Source organism: Mus musculus, chromosome 1 (genome assembly GCF_000001635.26).
Source record: "Mus musculus strain C57BL/6J chromosome 1, GRCm38.p6 C57BL/6J".
In the NCBI taxonomy this organism is placed as follows: Eukaryota; Metazoa; Chordata; class Mammalia; order Rodentia; family Muridae; genus Mus; species Mus musculus.
Genome location: NC_000067.6, coordinates 64,149,610 through 64,174,010, shown reverse-complemented (window position 1 = coordinate 64,174,010; position 24,401 = coordinate 64,149,610). Strand labels below are relative to the sequence as shown.

Genomic DNA, 24,401 nt, shown 5'->3' with positions numbered 1-24,401 from the left:
AAAAACAAGCAGCCAAATAAAAAAAACAAAGCCAGCACTTGGGTCATCCATTTAAGTCACTGCTTGACAGCTGTTCTGGGAATGGCTGTTGCCAGGGGTTACTGCAGGGCGCTCAGCATTATCCCTACCCATCACATCAAGCCAAGGCTTCGATGTCTCCAGAGAGTCGGCTTTTCCTTCCTTTCCCCCACCCTACCCCACCTTTGTGGTTAATATTAAAGACGCTTTTCTCCTTTGCAAAAGAAACAAGCAATAATACACAGAAAATTCCTTCAGTGTTGCTAGAGTAGTCTTGTGGCTGTGATGTTTTCTTGCCATCTGTTTTCCCCTTGTAGACAGACCACAGCATCAGCACCAGTTTTTCTATAAGCCTCAGCATGGGAGTCCAAGGTGCTGCCTTCCACAGGTGGAGCCACAAGCACCAACGAACCAGTAAATCCCCCAGACAGTAAAAGACTCCTAACTGGATGTTTCAGGGAGTTAGCCTCCTGTGGTCTGTTTCTGGGACTTTCCTTCTTAATTTTGTGTTCCTTTCTCTTTTAAAGCTTCCTCCCTGGTCAGTGTGTTCATACTGTATTCTTGGCCTTTTAGACCAAGAAGCTCGACCAGGACACATGGGCTAATTTTTCCCTTTCATCACCAGTGTCCCTCTCTTTACACACCAGGGGTACAGAAATCCACCAATCTGCACCCCCATTTCACCTCAACCTTTGCGTTATTGGAAAGGGGTGTGTGTGATAAAGGCAGAACATCTTAGGGCTGTGGGGTGAGGAGCGTGAATGCTAAAACAAGCACTATTCTAGCTGTATTTTACCTTCTGGGTTCTAATAGTTTCACCATCGTGGAACCCACCCATCATCTGTTTCATTGTGCAAAAAGATCATTTATGGGAAGCAGTTTGAGATCCTCGGAAGACATTTAGCACACTGGCATTCCTTCGGTTTAGGTTTTAGGTAGTGTTTATGAATCATGGTATTCCCTGATGCTGTGAGTCAAATCAAGTCTCACAGAACAAGCTGTTGAACTCTGCCATTTTATCAGGAGTTCCTTACCTGCCGTGTTTGTTCTCCCTCTAATTCGTCCTGAACCCTGCTTCCCAACTATTGCTCCCTCGTCCATCCAGTTCCCCTCTCAAGGTTTGCTTATAGATTATTAAGGGGAAAAAAAGATGTAAATGTGCAGGGAGGATTAAGGTAGGCACAGCTGGTGTCAACAAAAACAGAGATGAAAGAGCATTGAGGATAACTGAATGGACAGCCCACAGGGCTTCCTTATGACTATCCCTGACCTTTCACCTCCCAAACCATGCCCCAGGCAAGTAAACAGCTTTTCAAAGCAGACTATCTTCTGGGACTCTTCATACATTTTCATTTTAATCTCTTTGCAAAGTGGTCACAAATAAATATGCTGGAGAAGAGAAGTGGGGGAGACAGAAGTCAAATTTGAAATGACATCGAATCTCCTAGTTACCTAACTTCACGCGGTCCTCTGTGGCTTACCAGTTCACGGCAAAAGAAAAGGCACAAGAGTCTCTAAATGAATGTTTTTTCAAAATGGCTGCAAGAGCTTTTTGAAAACATAGCCTTGAAGCACTTTGAGTGACTTGATTTCACCCGTGTATTTTGTGGGCTGTCTGAAAGGAGCATATTTTACTTCTATAATTAAAACAGTCTATTTTAAAACAACAGAACCATGGCATACATTCTCAAGATGTGAAAACACTTCCCACTGAGGTATTTTTTCTTATAAATGATGGAGAAAAGGGAGCAGCCCTCAAAGCTCAGCCATTTAACAATGGAGATAAACTGTCCTGTATCTAATCATTTTTTTAAGGCAGGTTAAAGATGGACAGCCCTTCTTCCCTGCAAAGTCAGTGTTCTGTAGAAAGCCACACACCCCCTTCCCTTTGTACTGCAGCCCGGGTTTTCAAAGGGCTACCCAGTTAGTGTGCACATGTGAATGATTTTATCATTAGTCCCGTTCTGCTGTGTGGGAAAAAAGCAGGAGCCTCTCCCGCTCGAAGCTTTTTGATCTATAAATTGTAATTTTGGCCTTACTACTTGGTAACAAAGGAGGCTGTGGGGACAGCACACAGCTGACCTGTGTAGGGACAGGGATCTGTGATCGTCCCCCTCTGTCTGTTTACTGTGGTTTGATACTACTACCATTTCAATGCCAAATTCCAGTGAGTTCAATATTGAAAATATGGATACAATTATTAACTAGTTCTCAAGGTGAGCACAGAAACAAACGGCCAGGAAAACAGCCTTTTTTTCTGGTTGTGGAGAGAACGATTTAAAAATTATTTTACCCAGTATGAACACAATGGGAGGAGAAATCTACCCATGCAGCTTACATTACCTAAAGCTAGCTGTAGAGAAATCTACCTGAGATTTGTGTTCCTGGTGCTGTCTACACTCAATCTTAAACATTTTCTTCAAACTTGAAAATCAAATTGCTTTCTGGTTTGAAGAGTATTTAATACAGTGTGACCAGTTTAAAGTTAGCATTTTGTATTCAGGATGACTAATGGCACCATGTTATATTTCAACTACTACAAGATGTTTCTCTATAATCAACGAGAACAATAATATCCACATCAAGTCAGTAAGTACCATCCTCAAAGTGTGATGTGTATGAGCCACTACCGTGGCTGAAGCTCACCACGCCACAGTGAATTATCAATAGTGCAATAGCAAGGCACCACACCAAGGCAGATATTTTCATTTCAGCACGGGGGGATTTTGGCAGATTGAGTGAAAAATCCTCACACATATTAGCTAGAACACTGCTTCTTATTTCCCCAGCCCACATGCCATATCTTAGCAGGCTCAGTCTAAGAAACCTACTTACTTTCCAGAGAATCTGAGTCAAGACACAGTGACTTGACTAAGTTACAGAAAACAAATGCGTGGGAAAACCACGTGCCAATAAATAGATATTTACTTCCTAAAAAGAGTGTCCACTTGAGAGAGGGAGTTGGGTACCACAGGATGTAGAGAGACTTTCTGATGATAAAGATCTAGGAAATTACTACTTTTTACATTGTTTTGAGCTTGGGGCTGGAGCCCAGAGGGAGAATGCTTCTCCAGCATGTGTAAGGTCTGAGTTCAAGTCCCAGCACTTTGTAAAGGAATTATGACAAACTCATAACAAACAAACAGAAATGGCTCAGTGGGGTAAAAATATTTGTTGTGCAAGACCGAGGACCTGAGTTGGAACCGAGGACTCTACAGTGGAAAGAAAGAACTGATTTCTGATGCTGTAGTGTACAAACCCCTGTTCTCTCCCTCTCTCTCCCTCTCCCCTCCTCCTCCCTCCCTCTTCACTACACACACACACTCACACACATTTAATTAAACAAATGGTTCTGAGTGTTGCATGGTGCTAGAACCCAGGTCATTGAGATGGTACAGGGGCTCAGGGAAGAGGTCGAGAGAGAAAGTAAGATGGTTCCTCTTTACTTTTTATCTGCCTCCCTGCCTCTCTCCACATAGCATCAGCTGACTTTGTCATTATGAGGAATGCTCAGGGGAGAGACGCCCCTCAGGGTTGTGCTAAGTGTGAGCCAAGGCCACCGATCTAATGATCCTACGGAGCCTCTAGTTTGGAAGTGCACCTTTCTTAGAGGGGTAAGCTTCACGATTCCATTGGGAGCAGATGAGAAATCCAGGCAAGCAAACGTCAGAGACAGTGACATTCGCTATGGCCGCGTCCTGCATGTTAGGTGGGCAAGTATTGCCTAACTTCATCTCCACAACATCAAGGCATAGATGAAATCTGCAGACCACAGGAAGCATGGGCTCTTCATTTTCATTTATGTCATTAAAAAAATGGTTTTTAAAATTGTATATTAACTCTGGCGGTCTTTGTGGATCCAGGAAATTGCTGGTGATATTGCAGAATCAAAATAACTTTTTAAATAACCTTAAATATGTACCTTTAAAAGACAAGGTCACTAGTGCAAATGATCAACTTTAGAATATGAGGCTCCATTTGCCTAAATATAACTCAAAGTCATTGTGATAGTGTGTTGTTGGTACATTGGTTAAATCTGGGATCAACGAAAAGACTGCTCTCTCCCTCTCCCTCTCCCTCTCCCTCTCCCTCTCCCTCTCCCTCTCCCTCTCCCTCTCCCTCTCCCTCTCCCTCTCCCTCTCCCTCTCCCTCTCCCTCTCCCTCTCCCTCTCCCTCTCCCTCTCCCTCTCCCTCTCCCTCTCCCTCTCCCTCTCCCTCTCCCTCTCTCTCCGTCTCCCTGTCTCTCTCTGTCTCTCTGTCTCTCTCTCCCCACCCCTCTGTGTGTGTGTGTGTGTGTGTGTGTGTGTGTAAGGCTATCTACTGGAAGTATTAATTGAAGGGGAAGAGACTAGAGTGGGTAGTGCTTTCTGTTAGCAGGCCATATTTGAGGTGGTCTTCGAGAGAAGCTGTACTGTTTTTACCTGCTTGCCTTTGCTCCTTGTTGGTGAATACAGTCATCTTGTAGCTGCTGCTTCTTTCTTCTCTCTTCTTTCTTCTTTTTCTTCTCTTCTTCTTCTTCTTCTTCTTCTTCTTCTTCTTCTTCTTCTTCTTCTTCTTCTTCTTCTTCTTCTTCTTCTTCTTCTTCTTCCTTCTTCCTTCTTCCTCCTCCTCCTCCTTCCTCTTCCTCTTCTTCCTTCTTTTCCTCCTCCTCTTCTTTTTTTGCTTTTGTTGTTGCTGCTGCTGTTAACCTCTGCTGGCATGGAACCCAGTTTCCAGTGTGAACTGAAGACCAGTGGATGTCTTCAAAACAAGTCTTCAGCAGTAGATGGGGCTGCTAAGGCACCTAGCCCCATGGACTGAAGAGAAATGAGGTTCACAGCCTTTCCAGTAGGCGGACAGCCATGTACTACCCATATGTATTATGTCAGCCAATCTAGTAAGGTCCCTTTCTCTCCCTCTCTATTCCTCCCTCACTCCCCTCTCATATTAGTTTTGTTCCTCTAGAGCACCTGACTAAGACAGTCATTAAGGAAGAGTTTCAGAATATCAAGAGACAATTGAAAGTCAATGGCAAGGCCAATAAGGCAGAACTATGAGAAAATAGGAACGTCAGAGTGGAGCAAAATTGGATCTGTGTCAAATCAGAGTTTTCTTAGAAATTGTGGCTTACTGAGTGGCTTTGCCACGTGACTGTCAACTTGGTCAAGAGCAATGGGACCCTCATGTCCAAATTCTACACTAAAAATTAATATCATATATTTTCTGTCCTGTGGAGAACCTGTATTTGTGTGTGTGTGTGTGTGTGTGTGTGTGTGTGTGTGTGTATGATATATGAGACAGAAGGGAAGAGGAGATCTTAAGGTAGAGGAATGAGAAGGTAATAGGATAAATACATGGAACATAAAACATGAAAGGAGGAGAGTTCTTGGGGTGAAGAGAAGCAAGTGGAAGAAGGACAGTGGAGAAAAGGAAAGGCACGTACAAAAAAAATGTATGAAACTGCCATTGGGAATCGTACTGCTTTAGAGGCTAACCTAAGAGTTAAATTCATCACACAAGCTAGCCACTCAGGACTGTGGTATATAGGTTGCAGTTGAAGTATCAGATGACAGTGAGACCTTTGTTAGCATCCCGAGGCCCCAGTTCTCTTGCTCTGTAGATGTGATGACTGTCACCCAAGAGTCAATCCACCTGGTGTTTGGAGGCTGTCACACAGTGTCCACAATTTTATAAGCCATCTTTAGTCCATGCACTCTTATTGGTAAATCTGAGGTGCTTCAAAATTAAATATATATATACATATATATATATTGTTTGTACACTGGTATTGCCATGTTCTGAGCAGCAACACCTGACCTAAATGACAAAGGTTATTGACTGTCCCTAATTTCACTTAGTGACATTTGCTTGAGAAATATTGCACTAAAATCAATTTAATTAATGTATCCAATCTAAAAACTCTGACTTCAAAATACATCTACAGCCAAAGGGTTCAGAAAGGACACTGTTCATCTTAAAAGATAATGATGACAATGGCGTTAATTGCCCCACTTTTGCCTTGATTGACTGTTTTTTGTTTGTTTGTTTCATTGGTTGGGTTGTTGTTGGTTTTTTTTTTTTCTCTTGCTTTTAATTGCGATGAATGATTCTTGATTTGGGCATTTTCATCTCACACTGTCCTCTTTGTGGTGCCCTTTTGCTGCCACTATGGCACAGTTTCTTAATATCCATATTCTCCCTCCAATTCCTAGTGCTGACCTCCTGGGATATTACAGGTCTTCCCACACCCTGGCACTTGCGTTCTGGTTTCTGGGCATAAGAAATTTGACCTTGCTCTTGCAAATACAAATATTCTTCTGTTTATATGTTGGAGAAAGAAGATGGTTTATTTAGTAAGGATGGAAGCAAGACAGAAGAAAGATTCATCCTCTGTGAAACAGAATTTATCCACACTCTGGTACCATCTTCATTTGTTATTGTTCACAATCCGTTCTATCTAAATAACTCTTTATTATTATTATTTATTAGATATTTTCTTTATTTACATTTCTAATGCTATCCCAAAAGTTCCCTATACCCTACCCCCACCCTGCTCCTCTACCCACCTACTCCCACTTCTTGGCCCTGGCATTCCCCTGTACTGGGGCATATAAAGTTTGCAAGACCAAGGGGCCTCTCTTCCCAATGATGGCCCACTAGGCCATCTTCTGATACATATGCAGCTAGAGATACAAGCTCTGGGGGTAATGGTTAGTTCATATTGTTGTTCCACCTATAGGGTTGTAGACTCCTTCAGCTCCTTGGGTACTTTCTCTAGCTCCTCCATTAGGGGTCCTGTGTTCCATCCTATAGATGAGTGTGAGCATCCACTTCTGTGTTTGCCAGGTACTGGCAAAGCCTCACAGGAGACAGCTATATCAGGGTCCTTTCAGCAAAATCTTGCTGGCATATGTAATAGTGTCTGGGTTTGGTGGCTGATTATGGGATGGATCCCCAGGTGTGGTCTAAACAACTCTTATGAGACATTTGTCTTGTGGTCTGAATTCTGTGATGGGAAACTGTGATCCAGGTGAGGGTCTGGAATCTGAAATGGGCTTAATTCCCCAGTGCGGGAGTAGAGATAACACTTCCTTGGTATCCTTATTGTGAGATTAGGATGTTGACATTGACATGCTCATAGACCAAGAAACCCTTTCCTCATTTCTAAGAACATCTAGAAAAGGATGCCCATTCAGCAGGGGCCTTTCCTGAGAAGGATGCCCTACCAGTGTCTCCTTTGGTGTCTACCAAGCCAGGAGAGTTTTCTCACTCCTTTCTTAGCCTGTGCTGATTCCAATAATGTATTTCCTAAAAGGTTCAGGTGTTTGAATATTTGATCTCCCATTGGTGGAATGATTTGGGTACTTAGGAGATGTGGCCTTGTTGAAGGGTGAGTGTCATTGGAGGTGGGCATGCGGCTTCAAAGCCATGCGCCATTCCTAGTTCACTATCTTTTGGCTTCCTGCTTGGAGTTCAATATGTGATGCCTCTAGCCTGATGCTTGCTGCCACTCTCCCTTGCTACAGTGGACGTTTATCGCTTTGGAACCACAAGCTCAGATAAACCCATCCTTCTATTTGTTACTCTGGTGGAAAGCTACGAAAACGGAGTCCATATTTACATTTCAATAATGTACCATCTACAAATACTTATCATTAGAGATGTCACATAAGATGCATGCATTTTTGGACTATATTCAAAGGCTGAAAATCCAAAGGCTCTTTTATTCTAGGGTCATTTCACCTGTAAGGTGGCCCATTGGCTTGGATCCAAAGGATATCCTCATTTAATTGCAACAGTAGGAGACAAATCCATGGAAGAAGTGCAAGGTTGGCGGAAGGTGATGTGCAGCTTAAACACTACAGTGACCAACTACAAGGTCCCGTGGAGAAGGAAGGCAAGCCCGGGTTAAAAATTGAAGATAATGGACTTGAGGTAAACCTTAGAAAGTGGGTATGTCCAGATGATGGCCATCAGTCAGTGATGAAAGAAAAAAGGAATGACATGATCTATGAACTATGAACTGTACTGAAGTACAGGAAGAACTATAAAGCTATTGTAGAAGAGGCACGTTGGAGAAAGCAACTTATAGACTCATCACAAAACGCCTTGCTCAAGAAGACTAAACGTCTTGGTGTTTGTCTGATACTTAGCGTAGGATCTGAAACAGAAGATAGTTTCCCTGTAGCTTTATTTTAGCAAGAGAAAATTGAAGGTGTGTAAAGCAAAGAAGAAACAGATGATACCAAATGGTTAATATAATGAACAATGCTCATTTTACTGATCATTGTAACCAATACTCTGAGCAGTAGAAATTGTCAGCTCCATTTTTTTTTTTAATGAGGTATGGTTGTGCTAAATCCCACGTCTAGGGCCATACCGTTAGCAAGTGGCTGGTGCAGAATTTAACCCAGATTTGTTTGCAACCAGAGTTGCCAACCTGTAACCATACAACAAGGAGAACTCAGTTTCCAGATGATCTTATCTTTTTGTGGTGTTGGGGATAATACCCAGAGAGTTGGGGAAACCAGGCAATGGCTCTGCCAGTTTTCAGATCAGAAAGATTCTATTAGAGTGATGCAGCAGTGGTGACGATAAAGACCAGAGTTGACAAATACTCTAAAGGAAGGAAGTGTCCATAAATGTGGTGGCTAAGGACAAGTCAGGGGTCCAGTTTCCTTGCTTCAAGGCTGGCTATTTAGGAGACTTATAGAAACATAAGTTTAGAAAGAAAGTTACAAGGGAACCTTGGTTTGGAGAGACAGACGATGAATTATTGATGAAGCCACAGCCAACACTGGCCTCCTGTCCTCTCTCCTCTATCTGATCCCCGCTATCTCTGCCTTTTATTACCAGAGTCTGTGGAAGGCAGTAAGATGCATGTTTTAGCCCTATTGTAAGTCATGTAAGATAAGATTTATAAAATGTTCAAGAAGGTGAAGCGAGTGCAGGGGGAAAGGAAGAATTGGTGTTTAATGAGAACCCTCTGCTGAATCCGTCCTCAGTCATGGGGATTTACTGCAATCAAATTTTCCTGTAAAAATCCCGTTCTAGTGACTTTGCACCCTTCTCTCCACAGTGGTGTCGGGCCCATGGTGCAGTTACAGGACCAAATCTCAGGAGGCAATTAAAATTCATGGTCTTGCTACTGCATGGCAGAACAATATAAATTGAAAAGCACAGCCTGGATACCATCTTGTGGTTTTTATTAGGGGAAAATTAGTGGCACTTTGATTCACGAAGGGCTTATGGCAGGCCTGGGCCCTGTGGTGGCCCTAATATAGCCATCACTGGAATGCCAAGAGGCAGCCTGCTGTGTTAACAGATGTCATTTTGTGCCAAACTCACATAACTGAAAGGTTATGGGCCAATAAAAAAAATATCTGTGGCTCTCCTTCTTTAGTTATGAGACGCAAGAGCAAGCATTTTGGAAAGCAAGCTGCCTTATTTCCTGTTAAAATATGCCTGTCAGAATGGCCAGTTTCTATGGTGTGAAGCATTTTGTAAACACATCACGTCAGCATCCCTTTGTCTGGTGGATGCACCTAACTTGGATATACACATATTGCTGAATACCAGACCAGTGTGAGAAACTGACACAGGATGGGGTCACTTCAACATTTTTTGTCAGGTTGGTGGTTTGCAATGGGACAAAGATGTCTTGGAGTCAGAATGAAGAACTAGATGATAAGACACTCTGGTGAAAAATATCTGGTCTAGCTACCTAACAGTTATTTGATTTGGTGTGAGCCATCCCGCAGGTGAGAGCCTGCACTGTGCTATCTGCGAGTATGATTTATTTTTAAAAGGTTTCAAAGACCAGAAAGAAATTATTAAGGTGGATTTGTCCCCTTCCAGTTAAAGAACAAAACAACAAATCCAAGTTCATTCTGATGCTGATTCAACTTCTGCCTGAAATGTGCTATTCTAGTATGATAAATCCTGACTATAAGTCTCCCGTATCCCTTCCGACATAGATTTGGTTGACTCTCTGTCTTACTTTGAAAGTGCAACTCCCAATGCTTACTAACTATATTAGTTAGTAAGTTAGTTAGTTAGTTAGTAAGCTTAGTTATTTAGGTTAAGCATTTATAGTATAGGTACGAGGATTGTGACTCCTCTTACTTTTTACTTCCCACCGGCACAAACTCATTGTGTGTCTTATCCAAACTAGTAGCATCTCAACATTTGGATTAGCGTCAGGAAAATGCAAATAATGGTGTTATCTAGGAAGTGTTTCAAGGAATCCATTAAAGCACAAACTCATCCTGCTAATCTCCCCTGCGGGGCTGTTCTGCTGCCAGCTCGACGACACTGAAGATCATTATACATCCAGTGAGTGGCACACAAAACTCTAGACATTTTAACATTTAGCATACCCCTATCAGCAAGGGTGCTTATCTTCCCTTCAGTGTGAGCATCCTAGAATGCTCTATGGGTTTACACAGTAATTCTCCACTCCTTCTCTAGTGGTGGCTTCTAGGGAACACAGGGGACAGAACACCTCAGAACCCAGTCTTCCATGAAAATGTTCAAATGCCTATAGTTAAGAATTTGCATATCTTCCACTCTGGAGGTTTCTTTCAAGTAGTAATCAGGTGGTTGACATCAAGATGGGCTTTGTATCTATAAATACCTTCCAGTATCCAAAGTAATAGAGCATTTTCTGGAAAGTAATTTGGGTACTTCTTCTGGTTCCTTTTGTGATGCTCAAAAGTACTGTTATAAAAGATCTAAATAACTTTAAAAGTCCCACAGTCTTTACATATTCTCAAAATTACAATCTCTTTAAAATATCCATCGCTTTTAAAATCCAAAGACTTTTTACAATTAAAAGTCTCTTAACTGTGGGCTCCACTAAAACAGTTTCTCCCTTCAAGAGGAAAATATCAGGGCACAGCCACAACCAAAGCAAAAATCAACCAATGTCTGGGATCCAACTCACGATCTTCTGGGCTCCTCCAAGGGCTCGGGTCACTTCTCCAGCCATGCCCTTTGTAGCACACACATTGTCCTCTGGGCTCCAGATGCCTGTACTCCACTGCTGCTGCTGCTCTCGGTGGTCATCTCATGGTACTGGCATCTCCAAAACACTGCATGACCCCTTCAGTCCTGGGCCTTCAATTGCAACTGAGGCTGCACCTTCACCAATGGCCTTCCATGGCCTCTCAACAGTGCCGAGCCTCAGCTGCTCTGCGTGACCCCTTCATGCCTTCAAAACCAGTACCACCTGGGTTACCCTTACACCTGGGCTACCTTACCAAGTCCTGCTGCAGCAGGAGTACAACCTTGGCTATCTCTGGAATACAGCCTCTTTGTGCTTTCAGAAAACACTTCCCAGAAGATGTCACCTCACAAAAGCATATAGTGGACACTGTTACATCCCTATCTTATAAAAAAGGAAAGTTTCATGGAAATTGAGGTCACTCAGTATGTGATAAAACAGTCTTGGAATGCCAAAGCACAAAACACAGAATTGCACAGTTTCTATTAAAGGTTTTCATTTCAGCCCCTAAAAAGTACTGCCTACACACAGGCAATGGGATTTTTATTCTGAGAGTTCTGTACGATAATTAATGAACAAAGTCATGGGGTTGAGTTGGGGTGGTGGGTAATATCTAGCCTCAAATTCTGATTCTACCACACAGCTGTCCAATTCAAACAGATTAGTCCCAATGTGCCACATTTGGGAGAAGAAATACTTCATGGGGTTGTAGAAAGTAAATGCATTAAAACTTAAATCCAACAAACCCAACAAAGATAGAGAACTTCAGACCAATTTCCCTTATGAATATCGATGCAAAAATACTCAATAAAATTCTCGCTAACCGAATCCAAGAACACATCAAAACAATCATCCATCCTGACCAAGTAGGTTTCATTCCAGGGATGCAGGGATGGTTTAATATACGGAAATCCATCAATGTAATCCACTATATAAACAAGCTCAAAGACAAAATCCACATGATCATCTCGTTAGATGCGGAGAAAGCATTTGACAAAATCCAACACCCATTCATGATAAAAGCCTTGGAAAGATCAGGAATTCGAGGCCCATACCTAAACATGATAAAAGCAATCTACAGCAAAACAGTAGCCAACATCAAAGTAAATGGTGAGAAGCTGGAAGTAATTCCACTAAAATCAGGGACTAGACAAGGCTGCCCACTTTCTCCATACCTATTCAAAATAGTATTTGAAGTCCTAACCAGAGCAATTTGACAACAAAAGGAGATCAAGTGGATACAAATTGGAAAGGAAGAAGTCAAAATACCACTTTTTGCAGATGATATGATAGTATATATAAGTGACCCTAAAAATCCCACCAGAGAACTCCTAAACCTGATAAACAGCTTCAGTGAAGTAACTGGATATAAAATTAACTCAAACAAGTCAACGGCCTTTCTCTACACAAAGGATAAACAGGATGAGAAAGAAATTAGGGAAACAACACCCTTCACAATAGTCATAAATAATATAAAATACCTTGGCTTAACTCTAACTAAGGAAGTGAAAGATCTGTATGATAAGAACTTCAACTCTCTGAAGAAAGAAATCAAAGCTCTCAGAAGATGGAAAGATCTCCCATGCTCATGGATTGGCAGGATCAATATAGTAAAAATGGCTATCTTGCCAAAAGCAATCTACAGATTCAATGCAATCCCCATCAAAATTCCAACTCAATTCTTCAACGAATTAGAAAGGGCAATCTGCAAATTCATCTGGAATAACAAAAAACCTAGGATAGCAAAAACTCTTCTCAATGATAAAAGAACCTCTGGGGGAATCACCATGCCTGACCTAAAGCTGTACTACAGAGCAATTGTGATAAAAACTGCATGGTACTGGTATAGTGACAGACAAGTAGACCAATGGAATAGAATTGAAGACCCAGAAATGAATCCACACACCTATGGTCACTTGATCTTTGACAAGGGAGGTAAAACCATCCAGTGGAAAAATGGCAGCATTTTCAACAAATGGTGCTGGCACAACTGGCGATTATCATGTAGAAGAATGAGAATTGATCCATTCCTATCTCCTTGTACTTAGGTCAAATCTAAGTGGATCAAGGAACTCCACATAAAACCAGAGACACTGAAACTTATAGAGGAGAAAGTGGGGAAAAGCATGGAAGATATGGGCACAGGGGAAAAATTCCTGAATGGAACAGCAATGGCTTGTGCTGTAAGATCGAGAATAGACAAATGGGACCTCATAAAATTGCAAAGCTTCTGTAAGGCAAAAGACACTGTCAATAAGACAAAAAGGCCACCAACAGATTGGGAAAGGATCTTTACCTATCCTAAATCAGATAGGGGACTAATATCCAATATATATATAAAGAACTCAAGAAGGTGGACTCCAGAAAATCAAAATAACCCCATTAAAAATGGGGCTCAGAGCTAAACACAGAATTCTCACCTGAGGAATACCAAATGGCTGAGAAGCACCTGAAAAAATGTTCGGCATCCTTAATCATCAGGGAAATGCAAATCAAAACAACCCTGAGATTCCACCTCACACCAGTCAGAATGGCTAAGATAAAAAATTCAGGTGACAGCAGATGCTGGCGAGGATGAGGAGAAAGAGGAACACTCCTCCACTGTTGGTGGGATTGCAAGCTTGTACAACCACTCTGGAAATCAGTCTGGTGGTTCCTCAGAAAATTGGACATAGTACTACTGGAGGATCCCGCAATACCTCTCCTGGGCATATATCCAGAAGATGTTCCAACTGGTAAGAAGGACACATGCTCTACTATGTTCATAGAAGCCTTATTTATAATAGCCAGAAGCTGGAAAGAACTCAGATGTCCCTCAACAGAGGAATGGATACAGAAAATGTGATACATTTATACAATGGCGTGCTACTCAGCTATTACAAAGAATGAATTTATGAAATTCCTAGGCAAATGGATGGACCTGGAGGGCATCATCCTGAGTGAGGTAACCCAATCACAAAAGAACTCACATGATATGTACTCACTGATAAATGGATATTAGCCCAGAAACTTAGAATACCCAAGATACAAGATACAATTTGCAAAACACATGAAACTCTAGAAGAATGAAGACCAAAGTGTGGACACTTTGCCCCTTCTTAGAATAGGGAACAAAACACCCATGGAAGGAATTACAGAGACAAAGTTTGGAGCTGAGACGAAAGGAGGGACCATCTAGAGACTGCCATACCTGGGGATCTATCCCATCATCAGCCTCCAAACGCTGACACCATTGCATACACTAGCAAGATTTTGCTGGAAGGACCTAGATATAACTGTCTCTTGTGAGGCTATGCCAGGGCCTAGCAAACACAGAAGTGGATGCTCACAGTCAGTTATTGGATGGATCACAGGGCCCCCAATGGAGGAGCTAGAGAAGGTACCCAAGCTGCTGAAAGTGTCTGCAACCCTATAGGTGGAACAACAATATGAACTAACCAGTACCCCCCAGAGCTTGTGTCTCTAGCTGCATATGTATCAGAAGATGGCCTAGTGGGCCATCATTGGAAAGAGCGGCCCATTGGTCTTGCAAACTTTATCTGCCTCAGTACAGGGGAATTCCAGGGCCAAGCAGTGGGAGTGGGTGGGTAGGGGAGTGGGGGGGGGGTATGGGGGACTTTTGGGATAGCATTTGAAATGTAAATGAAAAAAATACCTAATTAAAAAAAAGAGTAAAAAAAAAGACCTTAAATCATACATAGTGACAGAGGATATACTTAGAGCAGCTTTAAACAATGGTTCCTGAAGATTAAAGGAGATGATATGGAGCCCTTAGAAGAAGTCTTAGCACAAAGTTGGTCTCTGTAAGTGGTAACTATGAGCCACATTGATACATTTTATGGAGTATTTCCCTTAATTATGAGGTTTGATTTATGGTCTGACCACATGGCATCCAGTTTTGCAAGTTATTCCAGATTGTACATCGGTCCTGATTTCCTATTTCCCTGCCACATGTGGACTTCCCTATCTGTTTTTCAAAGTTTTCTTCTTAAGGTCCTATGGAATCTCCTACCCACTCTCCAAGTCCCATCCCGCCCATCTCTGCTCTGTCCATGGTCCTGACTCTACATTCTTGACTCCTTCAAGTTACACCAGTCCTCATGTTTAAAGCTGTAGTTAAAGTTCCAGGTTCAGAAAATTCTCCCTCAGATCACTTTAACGTCAGTCCTCACAGATTACTAATATGAGTTTTGGAAGTGCTTCAAGGCCTATGTGGATAATGCTTGATTTTTCTCTCCCATAGAGACCATCAACTGCGACTGAGGATGAACTGGACAGGTGTCAAGGCTACACCATATTTAGAGGTTATACATAATCAAAACCTGCACTGAGTACATTGTTAACAATCACATGTAATATTGGTACAGTAATACATCAGCAAATACATAGAGAAAGAATAAATAAAAACATTAATTTCTATAAAATAGGCACAGTTAGGTGCCTATAATTAACTTGATAAAATGAGAATCTAGTACTTCTAGAGAATTTTCTTATTTCCTATCAAAATATTCACAAATGTGTAAAAATGTGCAAGTGTGTTTATGGCACCATAAGACAGCAAAACACTGAAAAAAAATATATATATATATTCTCAATGATATTTGAAACTGCCAAGCAGTCATGCAGAGAATACCATGTAGCTTCTAAAAAGATCAAAATGGATCTATATGCATTGACAAGAAAAGACAACCACACTACAATATGTGTAAAAAGTTGCAACATCTTCTATTATTTCATTTTTATAAAACAGAATATATTTTGAATACATATTATGTTTGTTTGGAAGTAGAGAAAAACAAATGTCCACTAATTTGTTAAAATGTCTCTGAAGAGTGAGATGTTGGAGGTAAAGGCATGGTAAGTAGGCTCACTTATGTTTTAAGTACCTATACAACAATACAACAATAATTCCTTAATATCACACATTTCATCGACCCAAGACAGTCATACGTACTTGCAATGAATACCTTGGTTATGTTTTCTTATAGTCTTAAGGTTTTTTTTAATAGAGTGTTAATGATTTTAAGAATTGAATTTTTCTTATTATGAATTTCTTCCCAGCCATATGTGCTATTCCAGATGTGACATAATTCTTCTAAAAAAAAAACATTGCATATACTCAGATTTCATCATCCTAGTAAGTATAATGTGAGTGATGATATTTTAAAATTATATTAGATCTTAAATGGCTTTGGTCTGACCAGGCAGGATGGAGGGTATGTCATGGTATCCTGGCAGAAACCAGGCTTGTCTTTAGCTGTGTGAAATAGTTGAAAGTGTCACTTGAGTCTGTCCTTCACTTGTGTCCTCTTGCTTTCCACTTTTCCTGCCTATCCTTAAGTCAGGGGATAACTCTGAAGGACACTGCTGGTCCAACAGGGTGGCAGGTACAGTTGTTCTGCATGTGCTTTGGTCAAGATAAAGCAAAGTGAGCTGGCATGATAGAGGGGAAAGAATGTGAGCTTTGGAGCTGACAGATCCGGGCTTGGGAACTGACTCCGTCATTGTCTACTTGTGTGGCCTTATGCAAACCAGCAATCTCTGGGAGCCACCGTTCATGTGTAAAATGATATTAGCAATCACTACATCTTAGACGTGTGATCGGGTAAAATGAGGCAATCTGTCAAGTGTCTGGGGCATGATTGATACTAATACATGATAATGATTTTCACTCCCTTTCCCCCAAATCCTCCTTCTCATATGCCCTTGACTTACCTTAAGAATGTGAGTCAGGGCTTTTCAGTATCTATTGCTAGATAACTTTCTCTGCCCGGACTGTCCACTTTTCTCTTGTCCAGTGCTATGTCATGTAGCCATTGTTTTGATTAAAGGGATAATGTCTCAAACACCAATGTTTTCTTTCAGCATGAAATGCGCAATTGTGCAAAGCTTAAAGTACATCAAATACAGCAACTCAGCTATTCAGTCCTTAGTGGTAAGCTAGGTCAATTTTACCCTTTTGCCCTCATCTGAAAGTTCTTTGAGCCCAGACACCAATGATGATCTATATTGGACAACTATTAATAGATGCATCAAATACCCACGGACTGAATGACTGACAGGCCCAGAAATTGCATAACCTCTCTAGGTATGGACAAAGCAGTCTTCAATCTAGCCAGCAGGTCTTGATATAAAGCTCAACACTGATTTTTGGGCTTAATTACACTTCCTAAGCAAACACAGCTACACCTATGTTATTTCAGATTAGATAAGATCTTCCATCTGTAGCTATCCTTCATTTTCTCATTGGCTTTACTGGGGCTCATTAGTGTAATAGAAATAACTTGAGGCAAGTTTTGATGGTCTGCGAGCACAGGCAGATGTCCCTGAGCTCAGGGAAAGTACCTGGACAGGCCGGGAGAGAATGAGAAAAAGCTCTGGAGAAGGCAATTGAGAAAGCTCCCAGCGAGACATTGTCTGCGGATCACTGGCCCGATATCACATAAAGGCCCCATCTGAGCCATTACAGCCTATTGTGTCAATGTGTTTTCTGGGAGGCTGTCATCCATAGATCACCACTGGCAGTGAAGGTAATACTTCCATAGGAACTGTTACCATTTCCCATCGGTGAATTCTATTAGAGGTCCATGGGTTACTGCCAGTGAAGTTCATATTAACTCCGTCAAGGGGATGGTGATCAATTCCACGGAGTTTTGTGAACACACACAGAATACATTTCATACTGTCATTTGGGTTTTGTATGGCACTTCCATGATCCCTACTCCATGGTAAATCTAATATCATCTACTAAAATTGCTACAGAGGAAAAAAATTTTTCCCATGCCATTTCAAGGGTGAAATACTTGTTCACTTCTTTTCTTCTCTAGTCACAGAAGATTTAGACATAACTGCAAGCCATTGACTTCTCCTCTGACTTAAAAAATTAGAGATTGGATGCCCACTGTGCACCTGAAAACAAAGACAGCTATCAGATGATACCCAAAATGCAATATATTAGTGTTCTAAGAGAAGTTATGAAGTTAGAGACACTTGATTAAGGAATGTCATTCTGAAACAAGTAACAAGATAAGACAAACTAACTACTAAATAGGACCACCACTTGTAACAATGGCTGTGTTCTCCAAACGATGGGTGTGAGTGTAAATCCTGTGGGGCTCTGAAAAGAATAAGACATTTACATAGAACTTAAGAGAGTAAATAGACAGAATGAGTTCCAGGACAGCCAGGGCTAAAAAGAGAAATCCTGTCTAAAAAAAAAAAAAAAAAAAAAAAAAAAAAAAAAAAAAAAAAAAAAAAAAAAGAGAGAGAGAGAAAGAGTAAATAGACAGGCCTTCCTAGACTGGTATGTGGGTATTAACAGTTGTACAGTTGTACACTTTAGGAATTATTCTTTCCCCTGAGGTAGCAGTAGATCCTTCTTGGTTGCTTGATATACCCTCTAAGATCCCATGTAGATGCCCGAGGTCATAAGTAGAGTCAAACTTTGTATGTACTATGATTTTGTCCCATACATACCTATAATGATGTTTAATTTATGAATTATTCACAGTAAGATTATAAACTACCATCAATAATAGAAATAGAACAATTGTGATAAAATTCCATATGATATTATGTGAATATGGTCTATCAAAAGAATCAGATATTGGTATTTTTAGAACGTGGTTGACCGTAGGTGATGGAAACCAGGAAAAGTGAGACCACAAGTAATAAGTGGCTGCTGTATGTACTTTGGGTCACTGGCCCAGGAAAAACAGTAAGTTAAGGGGGATCTATAGAATGTTGCCTTGATGAGCTGGGTTTTAGATGAGAGGCAAATCAAAGTTAAAGACAAGAGCTGGTAGTGATCCAGGGGAGGAACAACTTTTGCACATGCTCAAGGTGGGAGAAAATAGCATCAGATCTCCTTTCTTTCCCCAGTAGGTGCTGTTCAGTGTAGAGTATACACACACACATACACATATATATGCATATATATATGGCTTATATACATATATATTACACACATATATACATTGTATACATATATGGCTTACATACATATATAATATATAGACATATTATTATATATGCATATATATTAACAGTATGTCACTTATCATCTCTCCTTTATCCAGATCAAAGAACATTAAAAAAACAAAACCAGCTATCCTCAAGTCCATAGTTGATGACCATCTAACAACAGTTACCTATTGCTTACATTAATGGGTCCACGTTTTTCATATGCATAATAAACTCCATTTTACCACACTGACACCCTCTCTGGACTGCTCTCTTATCACATGGATTTCTCTTGCCTGTAGACTTTATGTTATCTCCTAAGTAAATTCCATTTCTCCTCCTGTAGTTTTTCTCTGGATGGCTCCAGTGCTCCAGAGTCCCACCCACTCCGCTCATCTGCTGCACTCTGACAAGCAGGTACAAACCCATCTTTTCTAGGATGCCTTCCTTGTTACGGTGTTGATGTATTGCTCTTTTCTGCTCCCCATTTAAAAATCACCTTCACAGCTCATCTTTTCCTCAGTATGCCATGTACTCATCCATACAGAGTTTCATTTGGAGGTTATGCTCTCTGGTTAGATCATACATTTCTAAAGATGAAAGCTAAGCTTCTGTTTCTTTTACTGCTCCCCTTCAAACCTTGCAGCGCCAGAATACAGAAGTCTGTTTTATAGGGATGGTCAGGTTCTTTCCCCAAACATGAAGTAAGCATTTTGAGTTTTTTTTTTTTCTTAACAAAATTTTAAATGTTGCTTAAGCTTCTTGTCAGTCCTGCAAATGTCTATTTGTTCATATTACAGCATTAGTATCATTAAGTTAATATTAGTGCCATTGTGCTCTTATAACACTGATGCATATTCGTGCAAATTTTATGTACTAGGGGCAGTATCCTGGATGATGGCAAGTGAAAGAGAGAAATAGGTGCCAAAGAAACGTGATCCCTTCTCTGTTTGTAGGTTACCAAAGTAAGTTATATATAGGTTACCTGGTAAGTTACCAAGGTAAGCTTGAAATAAGAAAAAAAAAAAAACAGAGCAATTATGGCGGTCTTCTTTGATTGATGAAGATTCATTTTCACTGAGGCTTAGAAATCATTTACACTTATGTGGAAGGGACACGAGAGAGAAGTAACTGTGTGCAGAAAGATCCTGTAGTAGAAAATTCTTCCATGCTTTCATGCCTGGAAGGTCACTGTGGCTTCAACATGGATGTGAGTATTGGTAAGAAATGTTATTCTTGGAGACACAGAGGCCAGGTCCCACAGAGCTTGGGTCTCAATGAGGATGTAACTGAAAAGAGATGGGAAGCTCCTGGAAACTCTAAGGACAGGATATTTTTCAGATAAGTTGGATATGGCTTGTAGAATTCACTAGGCATTAACACACTGTGTTTCCATGGGACGATGGTTTCTACAGGGTGGACAAGAGGTATTGTGAATACAGAATGCTTCTGCAATAGTTTTAGACGTGGCCAGAAGGAAATCCAATAAACAACCTTCCACATCCCATTGTGTGGAGTTGGGAATGCCCAAAGGTCTGTAACTGGTCTGCAGGGCTGAGAAAGTATGAGGCACATGCCATTAGCAAGGCTAAAAGCTGAGGGCCGTGAGCAGAGGGCCAGTGAAAGCTAGATAGTTGCAGGGAAATCTGAAGTTCAAGCCCTGGAGAGACCAAATCCCGATCATTACTAAGGTCAGAATGCAAAGGCCACACAGGTGACTTTGGGAGTGAGAGAGGTAGAGGTTAGCAACAAAGATCACCTAGGATCTTGTGGCTTCTGTTGTCAGTGATGGCATATATGTAGTATGAGAGAGTCAACCTCACCATCCCCAAAGCAGTGACAGAGAACTCAGTGACAGGGTGTACTGGCTAGTTTTGTGTCAACTTGACACAGCTGGGGTTATCACAGAGAAAGGAGCTTCAGTTGAGGAAATGCCTCCATGAGATCCAACTCTAAGGCATTTTCTCAATTAGTGATCAAGGGGGAAAGGCCCCTTGTGGGTGGGACCATCTCTGGGCTGGTAGTCTTGGGTTCTATAAGAGAGCAGGCTGAGCAAGCCAGGAGAGGCAAGCCAGTAAAGAACATCCCTCCATGGCCTCTGCATCAGCTCCTGCTCCCTGACCTGCTTGAGTTCCAGTCCTGACTTCCTTTGGTGATGAACAACAGTATGGAAGTGTAAGCTGAATAAACCCTTTCCTCCCCAACTTGTTTCTTGGTCATGATGTTTGTGCAGGAATAGAAACCCTGACTAAGACAAATTGGTACCAGGAGTGGGGTATTCCTGTGACAACCTGACCATGTTTTGGGGAGGTCTGTGGAAGGACTTTGGAACTTTGGTCTTGAAGATCCATTCGTTGTTAAGAGCTCTGTGGGATGTTGTGTAGGAGCTTGGAAGATAATGTTGAGAACAGTGCAGAAGATGGAGGCCTGGCTTGTGAAATTTCAGAGGGAAAATTAAAGACTCTTTTCAGGGCCATTGCCGTTTTGATTGTGAAGATTCTGTAGTTCTGGTTAGCTGGGGCTGAAGAATCAGCTGTGATTAACAAGATACCAGAACTACTAAAGCAAAAACTTTGCATTACTGGGACTATTGATGCTGGTTAGCTGGAGCTAAGAAATTAGCGGTGATTAAGAAGAGACCAGCATCATTGAAGTGACATCTTCTGGGAAGTGTTTTCTGAGAGCACAGTGGCTGTGTTCCAGATATAACCAAAGTTGTACCTTGTGCTGTGGCTGGACTTGGTAATGTGTAAGGATCACCCAGGTGGTACTGGTTTTGAAGGCATGAAGGAGTTGAGCAGAGCAGCTGAGGCTTGGCACTATGAGAGGCCATGGAAGGCCATTGGTAAAAGTCCAGCCTCAGTTGCAATTGATGGCCCAGGACTGAAGGGGTCATGCAGTGTTTTGGAGATGCCAGTACCATGAGATGACCACCAAGAGCAGCAGCAGCAGTGGAGTACAGGCATCTGGAGCCTAGAGGATGACCCGTGTGCTACAAAGGGCATGGCTGGAGAAGTGACCAAGTGGCTCCAAGGAGGAGCCCAGAAGATCGTAAGTTGGATCCCAGACATTGGACGGTTGGAGATTGACTTTTGCTTTTGATTGTGGCTGTGCCCTGATATTTTCCCTCTTGAAGGAAGAAACTGTTTTAGTGGAGCCCACAGTTAAGAGACTTTTAATTGTAAAAAGACTTTGGATTTTAAAAGAGATGGATATTTTAAAGAGATTGAAATTTTAAGAATATGTAAAGACTGTGGAACTTTTAAAGTTATTTAGATCTTGGGGATGAATAAGAATGTAAGGGTTGAGGCTTACTAGTGATGTGTTTGTGTGTCAAGTTGACAAGGGGTCGATTGTACTGGCTAGTTTTGTGTCAACTTGACACAGCTGGGGTTATCACAGAGAAAGGAGCTTCAGTTGAGGAAATGCCTCCATGAGATTCAACTCTAAGGCATTTTCTCAATTAGTGATCAAGGGGGAAAGGCCCCTTGTGGGTGGGACCATCTCTGGGCTGGTAGTCTTGGGTTCTATAAGAGAGCAGGCTGAGCAAACCAGGAGAGGCAAGCCAGTAAAGAACATCCCTCCATGGCCTCTGCATCAGCTCCTGCTCCCTGACCTGCTTGAGTTCCAGTCCTGACTTCCTTTGGTGATGAACAACAGTATGGAAGTGTAAGCTGAATAAACCCTTTCCTCCCCAACTTGTTTCTTGGTCATGATGTTTGTGCAGGAATAGAAACCCTGACTAAGACACAGGGGGTTCTGTCTTATTTGCCCAGCCTTTAGGAATAACAGTGTGCCCTTAACTTACACATAGTAATCTAGCAAGGTAATAAATTATGATATCAATTATTATTTCAATCTAGTCAAAGAAGCTAGGCCTGAAGGAGAGGTCATGTCTGTTGTACCACCACTGTCTTCTCTGAGCCTAAACGATTACTCATGTATATAGTTTCCAGTCATTCTGTATCTGTAGTGGCTGTTTGGGGGTGGGATTAAATGACAAAATGTATGGAAAAGCTCGGCTGCTGTTTTAGTTAGGGTTTCATTGCTGTGAAGAGACACAATGGCCAAGACAACTCATATAAAGGGCTGGTTTATAGATTCAGAGGTTCAGTCCATTATCATGGTGGGAAACATGGCAGCATGTAGGCAGACACAGTGCTGGAAAAGGAGCTGAGAGTTCTACATCTTTTTTTTTCTTATTTAGTTTTATTCATAATCATAAACTTAACTTTGCAATGTAGCTAGACTTGAAGGGGAAAGAGGAAAATATGGAACCCAAAGAACTTCAGTGAGAACAGAGATTATAGGACATTAGGGCACTCTCCTGAGCTACAGAAGGAATGGTTTGATGGGTAAAATGCCCGCAAGTCAAAAGAAATTAGAGTTGTCCACAGTCATAAATAGTGATCTTTTTGCTGGTCTTGCCATTCCTGGACCCAAAACATTCCATGGCTTCCACAATGTTCATGACTTCTTTCCCCTTCCCAAAGACCACATGCTTGCCATCCAGCCATTCAGTCTTGGCAGTGCAGATAAAAAACTGGGAACCGTTTGTGTTTGGTCCAGCATTTGCCATGAGCAAGATGCCAGGACCTGTATGCTTCAGGATGAAATTCTCATCCTCAAATTTCTCTCCGTAGATGGACCTGCAGCCAGTGCCATTATGGCGTGTGAAGTCACCACCCTGGCACATGAATTCTGGAGTAATTCTGTGAAAGAAGGAGCCTTTATAGCCAAATCCTTTCTCTCCAGTGCTCAGAGCAGGACAGTTTTCTGCTGTCTTTTGAACTTTGTCTGAAAACAGCTCGAAGGAGACAGGGCCCAAGGGCTCATCATCGGCCATGATGTCGAAGAACATGGTGGGGTTGACCATGGCTGCAGCAAAAGGTGAAAAGTGACAGTGGCTTTGCAAAGCCAAGTTCTACCTCTTAATCCAAAGGCTGCCAGAAGGAGACTGTCTCCTTTGCACTGTGTGAAGCTTGAGCACTAGCCCTCAAAGCCTGCCTATACAGTGAAATACTTCCTTCAACAAAGCCACTCCTCCTCCAATAAAGCCACACCTCTTAATGGTGCCAGTCTCTGTGGCCAAGCATTCTAACCATCACAGTTAAATATATTGAAAGAATGGTTTAAGGATAATAATTACTGAACAGATATACTACATTAGTAGTATATAATTAGTGAACAGAAATGTTACATACAAGCGATGATCTTTCATTTCCGTTTCCTTTTTCAGATAGGAAAACCAAAACCAAAACAAAAACCAAAGATCCAAAACCAATAGCTCACACCAAAAATAACAGTGCTTTCTGGGAGGAAATTTTTGATTGAGAAAAAAACAATTAGCACTGAGACAACATGTGAAGAGACCATTAATAAAAACAACCATTTCCAATAAATGATGGTAACTTAGACATTTAAAAAATCATATCAA

The 24,401-nt window shown here is 41.5% G+C and overlaps 1 long non-coding RNA gene and 1 pseudogene across 1 annotated transcript in view; both read right to left on the bottom strand.

Moving 5' to 3' along the window:
• Gm35880 overlaps positions 1-24,401 on the bottom strand; it is a 120,632-nt gene that overhangs the window by 68,188 nt on the left and 28,043 nt on the right. The window lies entirely within an intron of this gene.
• Positions 23,161-23,882, bottom strand: Gm13750 (predicted gene 13750; annotated as a pseudogene).